At 50.6% G+C, this 23,794-nt stretch overlaps 1 protein-coding gene across 3 annotated transcripts in view; it reads left to right on the top strand.

The window, feature by feature from the left end:
- Nucleotides 1–23,794, top strand: part of LINGO1 (leucine rich repeat and Ig domain containing 1) — a 154,775-nt gene that overhangs the window by 39,828 nt on the left and 91,153 nt on the right. For all 3 annotated transcript variants that reach the window (XM_064668470.1, XM_064668469.1, XM_064668471.1), the window contains one exon: nt 11,160–11,202. The gene's annotated coding sequence lies outside the window, so the exon portion shown is untranslated. The remainder of the gene's footprint in view (nt 1–11,159; nt 11,203–23,794) is intronic.

The following is a 23,794-nucleotide window of genomic DNA, read 5'->3' as shown; positions in this document are numbered from 1 at the left end:
CCCTCTGTGCTGCTGCTAACGTAAATTCCCAAATCCCCTCCATGTCAGACGTGAAGTGGTTGCTTTGCAATGAATTAGGTTGTTAGGGTTTTTTAAAGAAAAAGTCTGGAAAGCATCCCTTTGGCCCCAGAACCACTGCCCAGAGGACAGGAGCAGGTGGGGGGAAGATGCCATGCAGGGAAAGAGGAGATATCAAATGGAGACAAAGGATGTGGGAGGGGAAGATTGCACTGGATGCCTCCCCTAGCACTGAGCATCCGTCCTCTTGTGCCAGCAGCCCCACCACTGCCAAGGCTAGAGAAAGTTTGCATTAGGGGTGTGATGCTGCTGGGGCTGCCCATCCTTGGCTGTCTTTCCCTTGCAGGAACACTGTGGAGGAACCAGAATTCTGATTCCCTGGGGACTTCTGTAAGGGCAGCATCTCTCCGGGTCAAGGATTAAATCCATTACAGAGAAGCACTTGGGGGAAAGCCCTGGACTCGATGCACATGGAGGCTGATGCATTAAAACCATTTCCTGTGGAGATCTCCCACTTGGCAGGCAGGGAGAGGGGTCAGGCACAAACCCACCCCTGGAGCTACTCCAGTGCTAATGGCTTGCCTTGCTTGCAAGCCAGGAGCAGCCTGGTTACCAGCCTGGTGCCAGCTGGAGAAAAAAACCCTTCAGCCCCCAGCCCCTCTGAGGCCCAAGGCATCTGAGACCCTCCCTTGTGCCGTGCTGTCAGTTTTGGGGGGCTGAGCGATATCCTGGGGCCGTGCTGCTGCTCTACCAGCAGGTTATCAAACCTGAGGTGGTTTTCCCAACCATTTCAGTCCCAGCTGCAAGTGTTTTGCAAGGAAAAATATCCATTTACAGTGTTCCCGAGCAGCTCTAACCATAAACAATACGTGGGTCCCTGGAAGGTCACGTTTTCTTGCTGCAGTCCAGTACCTGGCTGGGACGGCTGCCTGCATATGAGGTACAGGCAGGTGCAGGCAGGCGTGCTGTGCCACTTTCTTCCTAGGTGTTGCCTAACAAACGACAGGATGCAAATAGTCTTAAAAAACTTGCCAGATGAGCAGCCCTTTCCCAGAATGGGTGCTGGAGTCGAAGCAGCCATTCTGATTTGCTTCGAAAAACATGTGTTTTTCACTCTTTGTGTATTTTTCCCTTCTCTTCCCTTCCATCTTGCATCCCCACACACTTCCTTTCATTCCCCTCCTTCCTCCTCCTTTTCATGAGCTATTTTCAAATGCTAGGAAGGGCGAGATCTGAGGGGAGAAGGAGTAACCGAAATGAAAAAAAAAAAAAAAAAAGGGTGGTAAAATTATTTCACACATTTACGGGGAAAAAAAAAAAAAGGCGTGGGTGTGGGGAAAGAGAACAGCTCCAATTCCCAGATGACAAAAAGCAACTTCATTCATTTCCCGACGTAATTTTATCAGGTAGGAAGGTTTAGTTACATTTCTGCAGCACTACAGTTCCCAGTGATGGCCCTAGGGTTCCCAGGTTGTCCCTTCTGCTGTGCTGCCCTGAGCTGGCACAGGTTTGGTGATGGGGCTTTGGTACCAGGAAGATGAGGCAGGAGGATGCCAGGTGGAGGGAAAAGTAAGGATGAGCTTCTGGGGAACATGGCTTTGGATTAAGCCAAACTCGGCCCTGGGAAGGGTATGGGAGATGGTACAAATATCACCAGCTTCACAGGAAGCATTTCTTGACATGTGGGCAGTATGTTGGATGGTTTCCTGTGTTTAATAAATAGGATTAAACCCAGCGACAACAGTGCTCCCTGGGAACTAGGAGTTTGGGTTGTGATAAACTTTTTAGATGGCAAAATCTCTTTATGCTCAATTGTTTTTTCATTTCACTGGGAAAACTGGAAATAACTGTTTTGGCTTGTCTGAACCGTTCTTTAAACATGATTTGTTTGTCTCACTGGCCGCACCAACTCATAGCCACTGGAAAAGGGAAGAAAAAACCCAAATCCCCAAGGAAGCTTTTCTGAGTAGCTCACTGCTGCGATGCTGAAGGTAGTGCTGGAGGACTGATGCTGTGTTTGTTCCACATTGAAGTCCTGTCCCCTTCATGGTATGGAGCTTTGGAGAAGGCCCCCAATGGGAGGAGGTTGGGGACCCAGCAGCAGGCATTAGCCTGCCTGTCTCCCTGTGCATGGGGCCAGGATCTTGCAGCAGGCTGGCATTTCACACTTTGGCGAGGGTGACATTTTCTTTGCAGCTTTTCCATGTTCGAAAGCTGGCATTTCACCCCAAGAGGAAGCTGGTATTTATAAGGCAGGGCACTGGCATTTCATTCATTGTTACCATCCAGTGATTCAGACAAGGTCTCTTAGCCAGAAAGGTCAGCTGGGTCTCTGCTGTTCTTTGCTGCTTTTCTTTCTTTTTCCTTTTTTTAATGCCCTAAGGGAAAGAGGGAAAAAACGAAGCCACGCCACATGCCAGAACTGCTGATTGCCATTTTTCTTGCCTTGAAAATTAAGGTCTGCTATGCTACATAAAAGCTAGGACTTTCCAAAGTCCATCTTGCAAGGGTGTCTTTGGTAAGGTCCTTATTTTGCTTTGAGTTCCAAAGGTACAACCCCAAGCCTGGTGCCAGGGCAGTGTGGGGCAGCATTTCCCCCAGTGCTGTGTTAGTGCTCACCATGCTCACCATGCATTATGGGTTTTTTTTGGAGCTGGATCTCATGTTAGCCTTAGTATGTTTCAAAAAACCTAAAACTGCATCTTTTCTGGCCAAACATCAGATTTTGTCCCCAGGGTTGCTCTGGGAATGGTGATGTTGCATTGCCCCTTCCAGGGACAAGGGGCAGGATGGGAAAATCAAGTGTGGGTCCCCACTGTGACTCTGGGGCTCTTGTTGGACTGGGGCAATCTAGACACTACCAGGGCCTGGGAAACAAATAAAATCAATAAGAAGCTGTTAAATTGTGCCTGAACCTCACTAGGAACAGCGTGGGGAGTGCTGGCTGCAGAGATGTATCTGCTGCCACTCCGCGGGCTGTGGCACATTCATTAAGCATCTTGAAGATGGATACACCCCCCAGTTCACCTCCTGCGAAAGCCTGGGAATTTATTTCCTCCTGAACCGTGCCATCAATCACCGGTGACAGCACCGCCTCGGCACCACGTGGCTCAGCCGCCGAACAGCTGGAGAGGCATCGGGCTGGCTGCCCTGCCACATCGGGAGGGGGATGCCTCGGACCCCCGTGCCCTCGCTGTGGGGAGGGGGATCCCATTCCCTTGCTCTCAGCAAAACTGCTGGGAGAAAGGCTGTCCCACGCTGCAAATGCCTTTGTGCACCTTTTTTTGTGCTGTTCAGAACTGCCTTGTGCCTGCCTGCAGCTGGTACCTGCGTCCCTTGGCAATTCAGTGCTGTCTGCATCCATCTCTAACCCCCAAAGGCCAGCGGCGGGGGAAGATGGTTCCTCATCTGCTCTCCCCTCTGTGCATCGCCCTGTGGTCCTGGCCCCTTCCTCAGCACCCTGGCTCTGCTCCCAGCCATGCATTCCGTGCTTGCTGGGTGAATTCTGGGAGCTCCCAGGGCTCCGCACTATGTGTGTAAATGCAAGAGCCTGAAGTCTTGGCAGAAGAATTTTGCCGTGCCTGGCTTGATGCTTTTAGCTTTGATTGGAGCACCCAGACAGGAGCAGGACAAACCAGCGATCCGGGGCAGTGTGCAGGATGCTGACTGATGCCTGAGCTGCTTTGCTTCCCCTTTTGCTGAGCTGCTTTGCTCAGTGATGCCCTGGACTGGAAGGATGTGACAGGTCCACTTAGCAGGAGGAAAGACCTGCTGGAGGGGGCTGAGTGACCCTTCTGCCCTGCACCCAGCACCCTTGGCCCAGCCCTGTCTGGACACTGTGGCCACCCCTTTCCTTCCTGGCACGGACATTTCACCCTCCAGTGCCTTCCTCTGTCAGCCAAGCTGCACATTACTTCAATTTATGCAGAGACCTGAGTTTTACTTCTTCCCGTAATTTCTTCTGATGCATTTAATTTTTTCCCCATATCATCTAGGAACCTACAGATTATCCAGTAAGAGCAGAATGAAGACTTGTCAACCTTTCTTACATGCTCCTTGAGATGAAAATAACTTCCTGAACCCCTTATAATGCTTTATTTTCTGCTACTTTCTGTTACTTTGAGTATAATTTGACTGACTAAAGGATCTTGAAGCTAAGAAGAAAAAAAAAAGATAAAGTAGACTAATAATAATAATGGTAAAAACTGCTCCTGAGAGGCTGATAAGGGCCTGGAAACTCACACACAGGCACTGCCTGTCAGGGCAGGTGTGAGCCTGCTTTTGTTCCCCAGCTCCATAAGCCAGTGCTGGGAGTAGGGACAGCCGGTCTCTGCAAAAAATGGGATGTTTTTCAAGAGAAGAAAGATATTGTGTCCCCTGTGATATGGAAATGAGCAGGGAGGTAAGGGCAGGGAGAGAGGATTTCTGATGGTAATGAGGCTTTACACTGTCTTTCTTGCCTTGCCTCCATCCCTCCCTTTCAACTGTAGGATGGGGTTTCAAAGGCTGTTGTATTCTTTTCCTTGGATTATTTGTCATGCTTTTTTTAAGCTTGCCTGTTGTGGTTTTTAAAGATAAAAGGTGGGAGCTGCAATGAAGGGAAATTTTGTGAGGGCTGGGAGGTGCTTCAGGGGTTATGGTTACTGATGTGATCGTGCTATGAGCTCTCATAGGTGGGTTAGCTGGGCTTAGGAATGCTTTTTCTTTCCCATCTTACAAGCCTCAGCACTGCCAGAGAGGGATGTGATCTGCTGTCTAGAGCAAAGGCTGGTGCCATCCCAGAGCATCATGTTACAGCTCTGTAGCACTGGTGGAAACCAGCCCCTTCACAGTTGTACTCCGCTTACATCTCTTGAATGTTGCTTGTACGCATCCCTATGGCACCTCCTTTGGAGGAACAGTCTCTCCCTTGAGATGGCTGAAGACTGAGTATTCCTCTTGCTCCTAACTCAGCGGCTGCAATAGTCCTTGTGACAGTCACGATTGGGCCTTATTTTAGTCTGAGTTTGTCTAGATTCAGCCTCCAGCCACTAACTCTGGTCCAGCATTTCTCTGCTGCCTTGAGGAACACTCTGTATTCTAAACCCCTACCTCATGTGAGAAGCTGTGCCTCTCGATGGAAAGGACTGGATGCAAATTTCTTGTGCAAACATTTTCTGGTGGAAAACTAAGGTTTGGGCTGAGCTCAGTTTGTCAGGTAAAATATGTGCTCTCTGCTGAACAGGTGAAAACTATCTCCTCTGCAAAGCCAGTGCTGCTGGCCCATGGATGTAGCTCCCAGGGAAAGAAGGTGGGAAAGGGACAGCTTGGGTCGAGGGGAACGAGGGGGCATGGAATAATCTGAAGCTGCTTTTGGGCAGTCTCAGGGTTGCTGTTGCCTCTGTGTTGCAGATGGCCACTGAATTCCTGCGTGGCAGGCAGTGCAGTGAGCGCCTCGGCAGGGAGGGCAGCCCAGGCTGAGCTACATTGTCATTGCTTTTCGTCTGTTCTTGATCTGAGAAACTTCACTGAACCTCCCAGGGGAGCTCCCTGCCCCTTCTGCCCTGTGTCGAAGGACCACTGAAATGTGGCTGCTTGCAGAAAGTGCTGATGCAAACCCAGCTGATGCTCTGCAGGGCTTCCGCGGGTCAGGAGGGCTTGCAGGTCAAATCTGCTCTTCATGCAGGAGCTGTAAGCAAAGATGCCTCATGGTGAGCTTTGCTGGTGTTTATTCTGGAGCTCCCTTTTTAGCTGAAGCCCTTGAGCCACACTGGTGTTGCTCCCGCTCTGCCCAGCAGACATTGCTGCTCAGCTGTTTGGTTTTATCCCTCCCTAATTTTATAAGAAGTGACAGTAAATCTATCCCGTATGCACAGGACTGTGTGGGGTGTTTAAACAATCATTCCCATCCAGATGTGGTGATAGCTTTGGGGTGTCTCTTGGCAATGTGGGTTGGTGCTGGGTATATTACGCCATAAAAGTTAATGTTCAGAGTCTGACATTCAATCCACAAGAGCAGGAGGGCGTTTGGCAGTGAGCTGTGCTGTGTGGGGCAGTCCCATCGCCCATGGGTGCTGGGAGGGTGCCCAAGGGGTACTGGGGATGTCTCCTATCGGACCTTCCCAGAGACACTGCCATAGAAGGGCTCCCAAGCACAGCCAAGGGTACCCACGCAGTTTGTCTTCACATCCAAAAAGACCATTAGCCTGGGAGGAGGAGGAGGAGGGGGAGCAAGGGGACTCGGCAGAGGAAGATAGGCTGTGGAGTGGAGGATTTGTGGGAAGTTAATGGGCGGTGAATTGGCATTGTGCCCCGGCAGGTTCTCATTTCCCTGTCTCTGTGCTGGCTCATCCCCACCCCAGTGCGGGGAGGGACCATCCCCCCTGCCACGGCTGCACTGAGCTGGGCAGGGCAGGGCAGGCAGGCAGTGCCAGCCTCAGGGGTGCCTAAGGAGGGGGATGCACCCACAGCTGGGGGCTGCCCCAGCACATCATGACCAAGGAGTGCAGGGAGCCGGGGTTTCTGGCTCTGAGGCCTCAGGCACACAGTGGGTGGCAAAAGGGATAAAGCAGAGAAAAATGAGGTTGCTTCGCTGCTGCCCTGCGGGTGATGCTGAGGGAGATGCTCCATTTTGAATCAAATCTGGATCAAAGTGGAGATAGCTCCTCTGCTACCTGGGGATGTATAAGGCTGTGTCTGAGCTCATAACATTAGGGTTAAAGCCATCTCCTTGCTCTGCCTCACTCCTCAGTGCTCTCAGAACAACTCAGTATTTGCTCTGCTTCATATTACACTGTCTTGGAGGAGCTGGAGGGAGATTGCCATGGCTTCCCCTCTGGGCAGGAACGGTGGCTGGTCTTGGGCTGTGCCTGCTCTGAACTGGGAAGGATTCTGACTCTGTAGGAGAGTTATTTTTGAGACTTCCTTAGATTTGAGGGCTGCAAAGAAGTTTGCTACCCAGCTTCTTGCTCTGGGGCAGGATACTTCCCCCATCAGCTCAGCCTGCAATCCCAGGGCAAGTCCCTGATGAGGAGCCAGGGTGCAGCAGGGCTGGGGGCTGGAAGCACAGTCCAGCCCAGTGGGAAGCATTGCAGCTTTCCTCTCCACGGGGCAGAGAGAGAGACCATTGCCTCAGCCAAAGCAGAAATTTTCTGGTGTTGTTATTAGCTCTCTGACTCAGAGACAACAGCTCTTCTCCCAGGCCTGGAGAGCACTCTCAGCAGCAGCACTGTGACCATTTAAGGCTTTCACTGTGTCCACTGTGTCCTCGCCATGCCACACCAGGGAGGGCTCTGTGCTCTGGGAATGTGACAGCAGTGCTTGGCATAGGGTCAGGAGCATCCTGATGGTGGCATGCTGGGTTTGGGAGCCACTGGTGAGGGATCAGCCCTGGGGGTGTGGCTGCAGGGGCTTTGGTCCTGACATCTGCCTTCGCCCTCCTCCATGTCCCTGCTGCTCAAAGCTGAGACCTGCCTGGGGGAGGTCCCCAGCAGCAAGGGGACATGGTGGGATGGTCACCTGCAGGCCAGACCCTGCTTCACCCAGCGATTTCTGCAAGACCTTTTCCCTGCTCGCATTCCCTTTCTCAGGCCTGGATGGGTGAAATAGACTTTACAGCCCCAAATCTCTTAATCTCCAGCATCCATAGCAGTATTAGCCAGACTACAGGAGTCATATACACACAAATTGCACTCAGAGGAGGACACGCTCACAATTTCATGCTGGAAGGAAACGTGTTACTCATTTTCTCCTGTCTCCCACCCATCCTCTGCAGAAGTACATGGAAGCCATGATAGGGATATGTTCAACATGCAGAGAAATGTCACAGCTGAAATACAACATGCTCTCCAGGCAGCCTTGCAGGAGCTGCACGGGGTGACATCTGATGAAAATGGGGCCTAAAGCTGCAGCACATCCAGCTACTAACTCTAAGGAAGTTATGCTAAGCAATTAGTATCCTTTATTTCTTTACAATCCTCCCTTTGTTTTTCTTAAGCATTCCTGCTAATACATTTAGCAAGGCTTGCAAAGCCTTTCAAAAAGCATGATCAGTTTGCATAATCGTATCTACAAAATGATTACAAGCACCAAACCTAATAGACTTAAAGCTAGTACGATTACCACTGGGTGGAGCAGGAGGTTATAAATTCCTCTGGCTGCAGATGACCACCCTAGGAGAGTTTCCCACCAGTGTTCTCCATCTCTTTTTCCTCTTTCAAACACGCACCATATTTTGTCCACATTATGGTGTGCAGTGATTAGAATTTTTTTTCCATCAATTCATATGTGTTTTAATAGTTCATGTAAGTCACCACTTTCCTTACTGGCATTAAGATTAATTCCAGTCAAAATAGGTAACAAGTCTTTAACTAGTGTATAATTAGACTGTAACAACTGGTGGGATGTAACAGGAGCTGTATAATTAAAACCATACCCTATAATTCTAGTAAAGTTACAAATTCAAATATTTGAATGATTACTTGTATGTACAGTAATATCACCTACAAAAATAAAACCACAAAGGGTCCTTAAGAAAACACATCCTTTTCCAATATATATAAGTGTAGTTTTAGGGGTTTAATTGGCACATGTTTCAAAAATGACAAATATTTTGCTCAGTGTCAAGACACGTCTTGGGCTTTAATGGTGTTACTTTTACAAATGAATCCTTGTTGTTCCCATCAACACCAGCTATTAGCCATATGTGTCTGCTTTGTGTTATCCATAGTTTATGTTCAGTTGGAAGGAGTATGATCCCATTGTGATTTGAAACAACAATTGGGTATATGGTGTATACTGAAGCATTATATTACTGAGGCAGAAACTGTGACCTTGTTTTTATGGGGTCATAACTGTCCAAATACCACGAGGATTGAAATTCTCTTTCAAACTGAGTTGTGTTGTCCCAAATTGCTTTTCAGATCTTTGTGGGGTAAGGTGCCTTCTTTGCCTTCCCTCATGTAGGCACCCTCCTGTGCCACTGTAGAGTGCATCCACAGTTGAGTGTGGATACAGCTAAGAGTGGGTGAAAGATTGCCCTGGACCAATCCAAGTGTCTCTACAATCAGCTGGTGATCTCTCTTATTAATTTTCTCCCACTGAGGCAATCTATTAGATAAGAGCCATTGATTAGTCCCCAGTACTAACAGAGAGGATCACAACGGGTGTTCTAATTGCTTAAATCACTTGTTGTTGCACTTAGTTTATTTAGGAGTACTTCAACATCTATACCATTTAGGACTCCAAGTCCTGTCCCTGTAGTACCAGTTGCATCCCTTTTTGTTTGCTTTGAAGGGGGCTGAGCAGAGAAAGGGTAGTGAGTCCTGGGTCAACACTTCCACAAGTGACATTAACCTTTACTATTACTTTTTAAACTATTATTTGTCATCTTGTAACGACTGGTGTTAAGTGTTGAGCAGCAAGTGATATTACTGAGGCAATGAGACCTGTCCCTACTGCTTCCCTCTGTCAAGGCTAAATTATAAACCTTATCTGATTGAGGACTGAAAGTGAGAGCCTCCCCATTGGGGGTTTCAGGAATTGGGAACCTTGTTCCCATGTAATCTAGGAAAACTGTCTTCCTTCTGGATTTTTTTTAACTTTCCACTAATCCGGATCATCCATCATTTTTATCCTTAGCCACGCTGTGGCAGTAACAGAGTCAGTAATACCAAGAGTAGTGAGATGTCCCACTCCGCTCTTGGTTGATGTGAGAGTTTTTCCAGGAGTCAGTCATTCGTCAGCTGGCTGGCCAGTTACCACCTGCTTGATGTCAGAATGGTGTATCCAACTTTATTTTCCTAAAATTTTAGCAGCAAAATAGGGACACAGTAAGATAGTATTTGGTCCTTCCCACTTGGGTTCCAATTTGAATTTCCATGAGAACACGTTAATTAAAATTACATCTCCAGGTTGCATATCAGGTACCTGTATTTCCAGAGGCGTGGGCTGATACCATTAAGCATATTTCTCTTATTTTCAACACCCTTCTGCATATATATGTTGTGTTGGGTCAACCATCAACCAGATGAGACCAGCAGGTATCTGAACTCCTTTAATAAGGCCCTGGGTCATCATTTCATGTTGTGGAGGCCTGGTAACTGATGTATTATCACTAGGAAGTGTACTCATTGAGGCTATGTCAGGCTAAAGTATTTCCTTCTCTAATTTTTATAGTGGCCTTGGTATGGGCTGGACAATGTATTACAGCAATTTCTTTGGGTGCTGGGCTGATTCCAGCAGTTGTGAATTTCTTCTCCTTTTGATACTTTTTTCCCCAATGATGTGAAAAATCCTCGTTCCTGCCATAGCATTGCCATTGTATGGCACACCCTGAGAGCATACCAAGAGTTTTTTTGGCTTGTTTCCCTTTTCCCAGATGTTCTGTACATGTCAGGGCTACCAGTTCACCCTGTCTTTGCTGGGAGCGTGCTGTGGTTACGCTAAGCAATTAATATCCTTTATTTCTTTTCAAGGTGAGGAGCCAGTCCCTCATCTTTACAGCTGGGTGTTTGTATGTCCCATGCCTGGTGCTGCTCCTGTTTGCAGAGCTGATAACTGATGGCAGGGAAGACTTTACTGTCTGAGGAATACTTATGCAAACAAGCACAGTGGTTTAATAGGGAACACCCGGAGAAATCTCTAAAGAAAGCGCAGTAAATTCCCCTTCATGTGGATTTATGGAGAGATTTTTCACAGATATTTATGGTTTCCCAGGTGCATTGTTGTGAGTCCTTAGCACTGATTTGCATGGTGTGCTCCAGGAGCTGATGAGAGGAGAACATTGATGGGGCAGCCCCGTGTTCATACCAGGACGGGAGCAGCGAATGGCTCCTTAATCCCCTGGTGAGTTCCCACTGTGTGCGGCAGGTTGCAGCACCCCCAGTGCCAGCTGAGCACCTGGAGACCCTGGAGAGCAGGGCTGGGTGAATTTAAGTGGCCCTGACTAATTTAGATGGTCCTGGTGCAATGCAAGGGCAGGTCATTTCCTTCCTGCTCACAGTGGCACAGCCCTGTCTGAGGGTGCTGCTGTGGGACAACCTGCCCCATCCCACCCCTGCAGACCTGGGCCCCACCAACACTCCCCAGTCACCCTCCTAAACCACCTGCTGCTGTCCAGAGCCAACCTACTGAATCACATCCCTCTTTCTCTTCCTTTCCAGGTTCCTTGCCTTGCCAGCAGGTCCTTGTAGGATTTCGGCTCTGGTAAGTGCAATCCCTTTCTCCTTGCTGAGTGCATGCCAGTGTGAAAGCATGTGGTGCTGGTGGGGCAGTGAGGCCAGGCACCATCACTGCTCCCCAGGCAGGTGTAAGAGCCTGAGTGAGCCTCTCTCAAGGAGCCAGCTCCCGGGATGCTTCACCCCAGCACGGATTATTTCCCCACTGTGTAAAAATAGGCTGAAATACATTTATCACTGCCTTTCCGTAATCCACAAAGGGAAACTGTGTGGGCATCTTTAATCCTTCCTGGGTAAACTTTGTCAGATGGGAATTGAAAACTTCAACTGAGTGATTGGCACAATGATGGCAATAAAAGCTGGGAGGGCTCTGCCACTGGGTGGGACTTGGGGTCCTTTGGAACAATGAAAAGGTGAAGTGATGGGTGGAAGGAGAGCACAGCCTGCCTGGGGACCTTTGCAGAGGAGCCACGCTTAGAGGAGCATTTAGGACCTGGAAGAAATGTAAAAGTCAGAGGTTGCAGTCCTGGTTGCAAGCTAGTGTCATTACCTGTAACCTTTCCAGGAATGGGCTCCTCTCAGGCCACTCTCTCTGCCACCTGGATGACTTTCTCCTGGGGGACTCAGTGGGTAAAAAGATAAAATTTCTTGTCTTTCTTGGGCTTCAGTCTCTGTGCCATCCAGTGTTTGATGTTTTCACACTTCTAAAATCCCTATGGGTTTTCTATCCTTTAACCCAGCAGAAAGGGTCCTGCTTCTGTGCTGGGATAAATTAGCAGGACTGTCTTGCAATCAGCACAGCTGCCATGTATTGTGTCATCTTCACCTTTGTCCTCTTCATGTGTTCTCTTTAAAAAATATGTATTTATCAAAAAAGCAGCTTCTCTGTTTGATGCCACCTCTTGGGTTGATAATTCAGCCCCACGGAAGGCGTCAACACCAGTCCTGTGCTCAGGGATTGGCCACCACTGTCCCGGGTTGCATGGCCCCATTGAACTTGAGGGTTTTTCTTTTCTTCAGCAGCAAATGGTTTGCTAGCTGGGGCCTAAAATTCTCAAAGAGAGGGTTGTTATGGTGATCTCAGGGTTTTGGGTGCTGCTGGCGTGGCCTTGCTCTGAGACAGACCTGTTCTGGGGTGGGAACACCACTGTCTGGAGCATATCTAACCATGGCAAGGGGCAAGTGCAGGTTGTGAATCCCGGTGCCTGGGGGACTGCCCTGATGTCCTCTCTCTGTGCATCCATCTCACTGGAGGGCATCTGGAGTGGCATCAGCTCACCACAAAAGCTATTCCTCACTCCAAAACTGTGGAGAGACTCCTGATCTGTGATGCTTTGCTTGTGACCTTGGCAGCCTCAGCTGGAAGCAGCTCAGGCCCTCAGGAGAGCTGTGCTGTGTTGAGCAAGCAGCATTGCTGTGCTGGGTGCTACTCCAGCACATGGCAAAACTCCAGCCAATGGGTGGATGAACTGACCAAGTGATTTTTCTCTGTCAGGGCTGTGTTACATTGGGAAGTGAACTTAACAGCTCTGTCTTCACAGACAATTCCTGCAGGAGCAGCTCTGACCACGCTCCTGCCAGCAGCAAAGAGCAAGTGTCTGTGGCTGCAGAGTGGGGACAGGGAGAACAGCACCTGTCAGTCCTCAGAAAAGAGGGGAAAGTGGAAAATGGCCTGGACGAGGGGGCAGTGGGGGGAGAAGTGGCTGTGGGGGTAGAATTGCCTCTCCTGAAGCATGGTAATCGGCTCATGGCTTCTTCTCCCCGATCCTCTTACGCCCCTCCCGTTGCACACCTCTCCCCAGATGCGGCCATGTGTGTTAGCAGAGATAAAAGCTCTCTTCCTGCACGGGCTCTTCTTCCCCAGCATGCTTAATCATGAGCCGACGTGGCAAACAGCCTTCCTGAGAGATGCCCCAGGCTTGGCCCCTCACTCTCCCTCCCTGCCTCCTGCCTTTTGCCTCTGCTCCCACTCTGCCCCGCACCCTGGGGCTCCCCACACGGCCCCGCAGCCTGCGTGGCCATCACGTGCCTCTGATAAATGAGCTTCATCTGCACCCAAAATTAATCACATTGTCATGCTGGCAGAGGATGAGGCAGCTGTGCCGAAATGCCCGAATCCCTGGCTAATTTATTACAGGGGCTGGATGCAGAGCTGCTCCGCAGCTCCTGCTGCATGGGGACACGCTCCGGAGAGGCGGATGGTAACGAGGAGCTGCGAGGCTTGGCTGTGAATGTCTTGGAAGGAGGTATTCTCCTTCTTCCCAGAGCCCAGACGTTGATTTTCAATGAGAAGAACTTGGTGGGAGACTTTTTGCATCCAGGAGGGCTGATGCTGCTGGTGACAGCCCAGCTCCTCTGAGCCACCGTGGACCTGGAAGCTGATGTGCCCTCCTGCACTGGAGCATGCTCAGGAACCCAGAGCAGAAGACTAACGAGGAAAATGAATATGAGGGAATTATTCCAGGATTTCCAAAACCGTGGTGTTTGCGGAGGGTGGAAGCAGGAGGCACCCAGCCAAGCTGATGTGTCTTGTTCACTTAATTACTCCATCACTGCTCATCAGAAACAAAGTGTTCACCCTCTGTGTGCCCACAGCACATGTGCTGCCTGTGACAGGCTGGGATTGATGTGGAAGACCAGCTCCAGAGCTGGAAGCTCTAAGCAGTGCCAGTTCCTGGTAGTGGACATCTGGGACGGGGACCAGTTGTGGTGTTCACTCCTAGTGTTGTGCATCTTTTCAGGAGCCACATCATCCTGCTTGCTCATTGCCAGCTGCTTCTCTCCATTTCAGCATGGGTTTGCTGGGCACACCCTCTTCTCCTAGGTCCATCCCTAGGACAGATGCAGGTTCCTCCAATATATTCACTCTCACTTGCCTTGCAGTAATTAATTGCTGATTCCAGACCAGACTCAGCTCTGGAGTGCTTGTTAACTAATTGGATGCCTTCCAACAAATCCCAGCAGTCTCTCCACAATGGGAAAGCCGTGTGTTCCTTGTCTGCTCCCTGATTGCTTTGTCCCCCTGTAGTCGATGGGAGCACCTTGGAAGAGATCTGCTGGGGCTGCTCTCCTGGGACTCGCAGGGGGCTGCTGACAACGTGGCAGGTACTTCCTGGGCATGCAAAATAACGGACAGCAAAGCAAAGTACAAGGTAAATGCCCCATACAGTGACTGATGGCATCTTTCACTGTGCTCCCAGCTGGTGGAAGAGGCTGGGAACCTGCTCTGCCTGCTGGTCTCTGAGGGTTTCACGACGACTCTCTTTGCAGATGTTGTCAGACGTGGGGTTTTTAACTCGTGGCCCAGCAGAAACGCAGGAAAACTGTTGTCCTTTGCAATCTGAGGTTCTGTGTTGCCCATGTTTTATGGTCTCATTTTTTAGAGAAAAGAGGTTTTTATCAGTAGAGATTGAGTTGCTGGTGCTCCCACCAGCTTTCCTAGGCAAAAACACTGAGTTGCTTTTGTTAAAACTTTAAATCTTAACTCAAAAGGGAATGGACTCCCTTAGGTCTGCCATAAGCTGGTGCTCAGATAAACATGGCATTTTGGGGAGGGAGAAAGGGTGTTTTGGTCTCCTTCAACATGTGCCTGTGAGGACCCCATGGGGTCTCTGGCTGTCAGGCACCAGCAGTCGTGGTTAGCTGAGCAAGAGAGGACAGAAAGCTCCATCTGAGCATCTCTGAGCCTCCTCCTCAGACCCTTCAGCCTTCTGGGCCGACCAGGGGGTTTTGCTCCTTCCTCACCCTCATGTGTTAGAGCAGATTTTGGGGGCTGTGCTTGTGACTCCAAGCTCTTGGGAGAGGCAGATGTGTGCATGGCTGTGAGCGGGAGACATGTCTGCCCTGATGTTCATCCTTATTTCTAATCCTCCTGGGCCTGTGGGGTATGATGCAGAGAAAGAATTGGCTTGGTTGCATGTTCACAGCAAGCTGCTGCTGCGGAGGAAAGGGCTTCCATGGGTGCCACCCCTAACCCTGGGGATGGGTCCCAGTGGTCAGCACTGCTCAGCCTTGTTGAGGCTGCCTACTTCACCAGGCTGCCTTATTCTTTTCACATGCTTGTATTTTTTTAAGTCAGGGCTACAGCTGGGGCTTTGTAGTCACCCCTTTGCCAAAACGTGACTGGCTTATGCCGCTGTTGAGTGGAGATGCCAGGGAAGAGTTGGGGAACAACTGAGACTTGATGTGGGAATTCGGAGGTGCCTGGTGATGCCAGTGCAAGAACTAATTCAACAGCCTGGGAAATAATAGCTTGGGTTGCCAAAGTGCCTGTTGAGAGAGTGGTAGGCAGCAGGCAGCACTCCTTGGGAGTCTGGCAGCAGAGGACAGCAGTGTTGGGCAACTCCAAAAGATGTCTTTGGCTTGGGTTGTGTGAGGAGGAGGAGTGAGGGTCAGTCATCGGTCTCACAGAGGTGGCTGGGCTGCTGCTGGTGCTGGGACAGGGCAGCACCTGCTGCCAGAGTCAGGCCTGGGCAGCCATTGCTGCCTCTGCTCAGCATTTACATCCACTTGGTCAGAAGGGAGCCCAAGCACTGCTCCAGGAAAGGCAGAAAGAATTATCCTCAGGAGCACATGGGATGCTCCAGGGATGCTGAGCCACCTCAGCAGAGGGAAATGCTTGTCTGCCCAAAGAAAAGGCTTTTTACACTCTCCAGCCTCTGTCAGAGACTGGGGAAAGCCAGTTGTGGCTATTTTGAAACACTTTGCAGTGGAGGTGGCCAAGTCTTCTAGGACTCAAGAGTTCAGTTTCTGATACCACCTGCTCCCTAGAAATTCAAACGAACTGTCTCTGCAGATCCCTGTGTACCAGAAGCCAGGGCAAGGACTTAAGGACTTGACATGGCAGGGCTGACACTGGCAAATTTGCTGCCTGCTTTTTCCTAGGTGCAAATAGCTGTGCCACAAATCACACCAAACTTCCCTATCCATTAACAGTCCTCTGTTCTCTGCTCCTCCGATCTTTTATCAGTGCCAAGGAACTGGAAGTGTTTCTTTTGGTCTAGTCCAGCCCCAGGGTAGTAAATCGGACATCTCCTGTCCCTCTGTCTCTGCCAGAATCCATATGGATATAATGGATTTAGTGGCACCTTGCATTTTCCTCTGGCCAGGCACATATAACAGTATTTGACCCTGGCACCAGCAGTGCGAAACCCCTGCACCCATGTTTTGGAGAGCATCCTGTGAAGCACCCATCAGTTATCCTCCAAGCTCAGCCTTTGGGGATATGGCATGGTTTGAAGGGGGTTCAGCACGGTTTGTGTGGTGTTTCGGCATGGTTTGTGTTTGCTTGAGCCACCATGAAAACCCGGTGTGACTCCACAGAGCCTGATTTCTAGTCCCTGTAATTAAAAACCCAGCTGCTGAGATCTTTTATATGGATTCAGATTGAGACTTGGCAGGCTTGGGTAGCAGGGAACTTGCCTCGGTGACCAGGAAGATCTATTGTGTTCTTAAAGCAAACTCCATCTTACCTTGGCAAGGATGGGCAGGGATCTGAGCATGCCAGAGATGCTTTTATGGGCTGAGCCAGTGGGAAACTTTGCTGTGTTACTGCTGATACCTGGCCCATGGGCAAGGAAGTGGGAGCTTCCTTAGAGGTGGGGTCTCCAGACACCAAAAGGAGTACCCAGAGCCCCCTAAGGCACATAGGGGCTACATTTTGTGTTGAGGTCTTGAAGGGAGAAGAGGGATCAGCATCTGGAGATTTTCCAGGCAGTGCTTGAGGCGAGCCCAAGTGGAGCTGCCTCATCCCACTGGAGCTGGCAGTGAGAAGATGGCTGCTCCTCTGAACCAAACCCCTATATTCCACATTTGTCCATCACTAGTGATAACGTGCAGAGAAATAAATGTCACTTACAAAATTTATGGGAGAGCCGCTTTGCTAGTCTCCTTTTTTTAAGGTTATACTAAAAATTAAATCACATTTCCCCCAAAGGGCAGTCTGTCACCGTAAAAAACGTGTCAGGCAGTGTACGTGGGGACCGAGGGGCAGGGCCACGCAAACGGCACCGCTCGCGTGGCCGGTTAGCTGAGGAAAATCGTTATTTTTGTACATACACTTTATATGGCAATTTCCTGGCTGCGTAAAAAATTAAATAAATAAATCAGAGTTACACAAGCTCGGAACTGAGCTCCCAATATAAAACCTGGCGTGTGACTTATTTATGCAACCCAAGCATAAACCTCTTGCCGGTGCGGGCAGGCGTGGCGTGGCCTCCTGCTCCTCCTCAGGTGTGGAGCGTCCCATCCCGGCAGGACCTGTGATTCCAGAACCCCATGGCTTGCAGGAGGCTTGCAGGAGGTGTTTTTTTGAGGTTAAGCAAGGGATCAGTGAGGCTTTGAGGGACCTTGTCCCTTCCTGCCCCAAGCTGTGGGGTGGCAGTTCAGGGTCTGGCTCTCCCCACGTGCCGTGTGCCTGAGCGGGGCTCTGTGGCTCTGTGTTCATCAGCTCTGGCAACAGACCTAAGGGCTTTTCTCACCCTCCACTCAGTGCTCATTAGCATCTCCCTTCTAAGGAGTTTATGAATGTCGCTTCATCTTGCTGCAGCTTGGGCTTGTGATGAGAGGAGCGTGTGAGCAGGCTCAGGGAGGAAGGCTCCCCTAGGGCTGTGAGTGCTGCCTGGCTGGAAATGGGGCCACAGAAGGAGGGGATGTGGCTGGAAGAGCTGCTGTTCCATGCCATGCAATGCCATGCAGCGCCATGGAATTCCACCAACCCCAACTCTTCCATCAAGGAGTCCTACTTATACCAGGGATTGGGAGCTGGGAAAGGCAGATGCCCTGTCTGAGGGAGGGTGAGGCTGCCTGCCTGGTAGCCTGTGAATGGAGACCTACAAACAGCTTCTCTGTGGTGTCACAACCCCATCCTCCACGTGGGTGGGGAGGAACCCAATTTTGGAACCCTCCTTCCCAGCTCTCACAATCCAGGACCAGGAGAGGTATTTTTACTTGGTCTTACAAGTAGGTCTTGAGATTATCTCTAAGCAGGCGCTTCATAGCCTGCAATAAAACCCTCCTGTGTGCCACACAAAGCCTTTCACAGCAGCAAGCCCAAGGCTTTGCCTGCTGCCTCCACCCTGTGCTCTCCTTTTGTCCATGTCCCTGTCTGGCTCTCCTGGGACATCTGGAGCAGGCTGTCATAAGTTCTGACCCCTGCCCAGCAAAGGTTGGTTGCTGAAGATGCTTCTAGACTTTCCGTGGTGGGTCCCAGATGTCTTTTTAGTCACCTGAAATGTGTCAGTTTGTGTTGAACCAAAGAAGGAAAGTGTCTTTGATGTTTTCTTTTCTGAATATTTTAATTTTTCCACGAAGAAAACCTGAATTTCCCATGAAAATTGTGTTTCCTGTTTGAAAACAGGTTGTTAACGTGCCACTCAGCATTACTGAAGGCTGCTTTTCCAGGGGCTAATACCTGAAGATTGACTGATTTCAATATCTAGCACGCTGCATCCCCTGATGCAGCCTTTCCCCTGCATCATCAGGGCTTTTGTGCTATTCCTTTCTCCAGTGTGCATCCTCTGGCGACTCAAAAGACCCAGGCTCGTGCTGCAGCCTGGCTCAGCTGAGCCAAGGAAGGCCTCTCCACTCTATCCACCTGCCTATTTCCATGAAACCTCCAGGAATTTAATAACTTTGAGATTTCCAGCTGTCACTCACACGCTGCTGAATTTGACTGATGAATTGGAGAGTAATTAGGGGAGACTTACAGCACTTGGAGCAGGTGATGGCACAAGACTTGTTTTCTTAAGGAAACCGTGCAAAAAAAAAAAAAAAAATCTGAAAGTACCTCTTTTCAAATTTTTCGCTTGTTCTACCTGCAGAGAGCAGTTGACTGGCCGTGAGGGAGCGTGGGCTGCCCTTGGGTGGTGACACCCAGCACTGAGTGCTGCATGGGCAGGATGGGTGCTCTTGGCCCTGCAGTCCATGGGGACGTGGCGCTGTGAGCTTGGTGCAATGACTTTGGTCCTTTTGAGGTGACACTAGGTGTGAATTAAAGGTATGGCATGAGCATCTCCAGTGGTGTGCCATTTCAGGGCAGACCCATCGACTCAGAGTCATCTCTTGTAAATTAAGGAGATTTAAATTAAAAACACGGATTGTTAACAGTCTGTTATACTGCACATTCTGCAAAATAGCAGAACATCCTTTAAAATACCTGTTAAAATACTGAGTGGTGCTGCCATGAAGGGACTTTGGCTGGTTGCTGAAGGTGCTGCCTTCAGCCCTAGGTGTGTGTCCTGCTCCAGGACACCTTGCTGGTACAGGAGGTCTCGGCTGAAGCAGAGAATGGCGGGGCTGGAGCTGATGGCTGGTTGCTTTGTGTGGCTTGTGTGCCCCATCTTGCCCTTTAGAAGGGGGACATCAGTGTCGGGGGCGAAGAGCAGGCAGGGACGTGTCAAGGGAGCTACTGAGCCTGTTACTGTGTCAGGAGAAAGCATGAAAGATGCTGCCTAAGGCATGTGGTGGAGCCTCGTGCCTCAGGCAGGAGGAGGAGGGCTGCCGATGAAGGCTGCAGCTCGTGGTCAACTCGCTGCCCTGCAGGATTTGTCTGGGATGCTCAGACAAACCCACATGATGCCTTACACAGCTGCCTGCCCATGCCAGATTTTATTTCCCTTACCTGCTCCTCTCTCTGTGCCGGGGGGTGGCTCAGTGCCAGGCTTTTTATGCTTTTACTTTTTGTCTTTTCCAATGAGAATAAGTCTTTTAGCTGTTGACTGTGAGACTGTGCCGCAAACAAAGTCATACAGATCTTGTGGGTTTTTTTATAGCCACCTCCATCTTCCAGGTTCACTGTTTGCAGCTCAGTCCGTGCCCAGAGTTGGACAGTCCAGTCCTCCTGGCTAGGATGGAACTTAAGCCCGACTGGTCCATGCTGGAGGCAGGGATGGGGACCTGCTCTGCCACCCCATGGCATGATGATGTCTCTGCTAGCCTTGAAGGAGAGGGGAGATGTGTGGCTGAGAGGAGGCAGATATGGAGCAAGGAAAACTGGCTCATTTTGCTTAATTATGACTGACTGTGACAGCCCCCATCTTTAGTTTGAAAAGTATCTGTGAGGTACGGGCTGCTTCTCTCAAACAGGATAATTATGTTAATTAAAATGCTTTCTTTATAGCGGTTCTGATTAATAAAAACAGTTCCAGTGCTCTCTTTAAACACGCTAACCTTCTGTTGTGCGGGAAAACTGGCTTTTCTCAGCAATTTATGACTTTTAGAAACAGATTACAGTGGGACAGCCTGCTGCTTTCACACAGTAACGCTTCCTCCCCGGGGGAGAGCAAGGCAGCCCACCACCGCAGTGCCCTGCTCGCGGGGAACAGACGGAGGAGAGCAGTCGGGCAGCGATGCCGGAGCAGGCAGCAGCATGTGCCCATGTGGGAGCCGTGGATGGGAGGCGTCAGGGAGCTCTGCGAAGAGTGCCAGAGAATAAAAATACCGCTTATTTCTCTAATTGCTGTTTATTTCCTCCGCGAAGTATTGGGATAATTAACAAGCTCCCAATTAAGAAAAAAATTGTGTGTAGAGGAAAAACAGGTATGGGTGCCAAGAGAGCTGAGTTTGTGCCAGAGCGTGGTCAGGGGCAGTGGTGGTGGTCCCTCTCGCTGAACGACAAGTGGGATGGGACCCTTCAGGGACTCCAGGACTCTGGAGGACATGGTGATTTCCCAGCTCCTCACCAGAGACCTTTACCAAGAAGGTGGTTGTGCTTCCAGAGGTTTGAAAGGTTAGCATGACCATTGGTGTTTTGTCTCTTGGCTGGTTTGCTGGTTCTTGTGGGGGTTCACTTCTTCTGCGTGGAGGTGCAAAGCCCCTGAGCGCAGTCTGATGTGGGTTTGGAGAGGGGCTGAGCGTCTCCCACCCTCCCGTGAAGCAATGGGAAGGGCTTGGTATCTCTGCAGGTAGCTCTGAAAATACAGTCAACAGGCAGCCCAGTACATTACTTGCTTCTCCTAAGGGGAATGGGATTGCCACACACTTGTCTCCAAATGCCAGTCCCCCAGGGAGATGCATGTTCCCACTGTGGCAAGGAGGTTTTGTGTCCTTCCTTCCCTCCCCCCTTTTTCCTTTTTCCACATCTGTCCCTTGGCTTGCCATCCCTGCTGGCAGATGGTGCCTTACGCTGGGCCAGGTGCTGGAGCAACATGTGAAGTGGTTCTCAGCTCCCAATTAAACTTCCCAAGCCCAGCAAGGGGCTCTTACGTAGGGGTAGTGATTTACATCAGGTCCCTTCCCTTCCTCTATGCCCAGGAAGGGCCCCTCCAGCAGCCCATCCCCAGGCTCAAGGACTGCTGCTGAGCCCTCTCCTTTGGCAGGTGCTTTGGGAAGGGTGGCACCATCATGTTGCCTTGCAGACAGCTGGCCAGAGGGGCTCAGAGGACCTTGGGTCTGATCTGCCCTGCTCTTGTAGAAGAGGAGGAAAGTGAGTGCTTTTGTCCCAGACTCTGTGAAATACTGCATGTGACAAACTGCCCTTGCCCAAAGAGGTGACAGCATTGGTTTGCCATCCAGCTGTGACTCCTGACATAGGGTGGGGTGGCTGGGTGACTTCACTGAGTTGACTTGACCCAGGTGAACTGCTGGCAGGCAGCCCTGCTCCTCGTCTCTTGCCACAATTTAAGTGGTTTTGGGAAGGATTCATGGGGGAAAAGGGGAGTATAAACCCCTACATGCTTTAGGGTATCAAGTACAGGCCAGTGGAGGGTGGCGAGGGGCCCTGGGGCGAGGCTCCCACATGCATGCAGCAAGTCAGCTCTGTTCTCTTGTGCAGTTGCACCCTGCAGAGCTCAGCGAGCAGGGCAGTCACTCAGGGAAGCCATCCAGAGATTCCCCACAGGTTGTCCCCCCAGCCTGGGGGACTGCAGCCACCCCAGCATGGCTCCAGCCCCCTGGCACAGCCCTTTCTCTGCCCTGCAGGCTTGGCTGGGGTTGGCTTTGCTCTGCTCTTCTCCTCGCTGCCCCGTTTACCTCTGCTATATTTACATGTCTATTTTATGATTTCAATTTTTAATGCTTTTGCTCTTTGAAGATGCTTAATGCTTTGGAGTGGAACATTTTCTTCTGAGTCCTGAGTGCCAATTGAGGACAGACCAATAAATCAGCTAATAACTGGAACCTCATTTTCTGCTCCCATGGCTGCAAGTTAACCCTCCTTGTGCCGCCCAGGCTCTCCTGGTGCTTCCCATCTCCCCAGGCAGCAGAACTGCCAGTGCCAGCTCTGAACACCCTTTGGCTGGGGAATGTCACGCCTTTGGGGTTCTTGTGCTGAGCTGTATCTTAAGTGATAGTTTCTGGATATATCTTAAGTGGTGGTTTCCAGCTGCCACCTGCTTTCCCCTTCTGTCATCACTGGTCCCAACATCCCATTGGGTCAGCAGAGCTGGAGATTAGCAAGGCAGCCTGTAGAGAATTGGGGAGCATGGTGGATGGGTCTGGCAAATTACCCAGTGAGACCCAAGCTCCTCAGGCTGGGACATCCAAGTGCCATCTTCGTGCTTTTGTGATGCCACAAAATCCAGGACCTCTAACTGCACTCTGCAGGAATGACATCCAGAGAAAGCCCCTTCTCTGCTGCTTGCACAAGTGCTCTGGAACCTGACAACTTGTGGCAGAACTGGAGGAACCCCTCAGGAAGGCATCCCATCTCCCTTTCACTGGCAGCTGGAGCCGATGAATCCCCAGCACAGGAGTACGTGCTCTGCACTACAAGTCTGACAGAGAGTGGCAGATCTTAGGTAAATCTTCTTTCCAGCTATTCAGCCTAGCCCCTAAGGGCTGAGGACTTTCCACACTGCTGCCCTCATTACTCCAACTCTATTTCCTGTTCTCATTCATCTCAATACTGTCTAACCCTATAAAGAAGCACCTGCTTTTACCCGATCCTGCAGTGAGTTCTGCAGGGCGCTCACAGGGCATCTGTGCTTCCCCTCTGCACGTACATACCTGGGGGCTTGAGGATTCAGGTGGTCCCCCTGCTCTCAGATGCCTTCCCTGAGACAGGCTGCTGGCCTTACCTTGCTCTTACCTTGCTCTGGGACTTTACTGCCTGTTGAATTATGAAAGCACTGCTTGCATCACCTGGCAGATGGCCACGGAGCTGCCTCTCAGCTGCTCTTTCACTTCTGACTTGAAGATGTTGCATGCATTAGCCTCATCTGCTCTGCATCTGGAGCCAGGCTGTGTCCATGGGCTACACTAACGTGGGGTGCCCAGTGCCCAGGGAAAGCCCTGCGTTGCAAAAAGTAGCTAGCCCTGGTCTCTGCTCCCCACAGGCAGCTGTGGTACTGTGCTGCTGTATGGTGGGCAGGGGTGCAGGCAGGCCAGGCAGGGGGACCCCTGGGCCAGCAGCATGTGGGGGCTGAACACGCCAGTGTCATGTGGTGAGCCCTGCAAGGCTGGAGGGCTTGGCACCTCCATGCCCTGGTCCCCCACCAACCGTGGCAGAGACACTCTGGTCTCTCTGCCCCCTGGCACCAGCCTGGTGCCCTTGGCACTGCTGCCCCAGAGGGGAGAGTGGGGTTTCACGGGGCTCCATGGCTGCCTAATGAAGTGCTGAACCCTCATGAAATGCTCTGTGAGCCAGACACTCCTTGCCTGGAGTTCCTTGCTCTGCCACAGGA

The sequence above is a fragment of the Pseudopipra pipra genome, chromosome 12 (assembly GCF_036250125.1).
Source record: "Pseudopipra pipra isolate bDixPip1 chromosome 12, bDixPip1.hap1, whole genome shotgun sequence".
NCBI lineage: Eukaryota > Metazoa > Chordata > Aves > Passeriformes > Pipridae > Pseudopipra > Pseudopipra pipra.
Note: the sequence above shows the minus strand (reverse complement) of the source record. Positions and strands in the feature narration are given on the sequence as shown.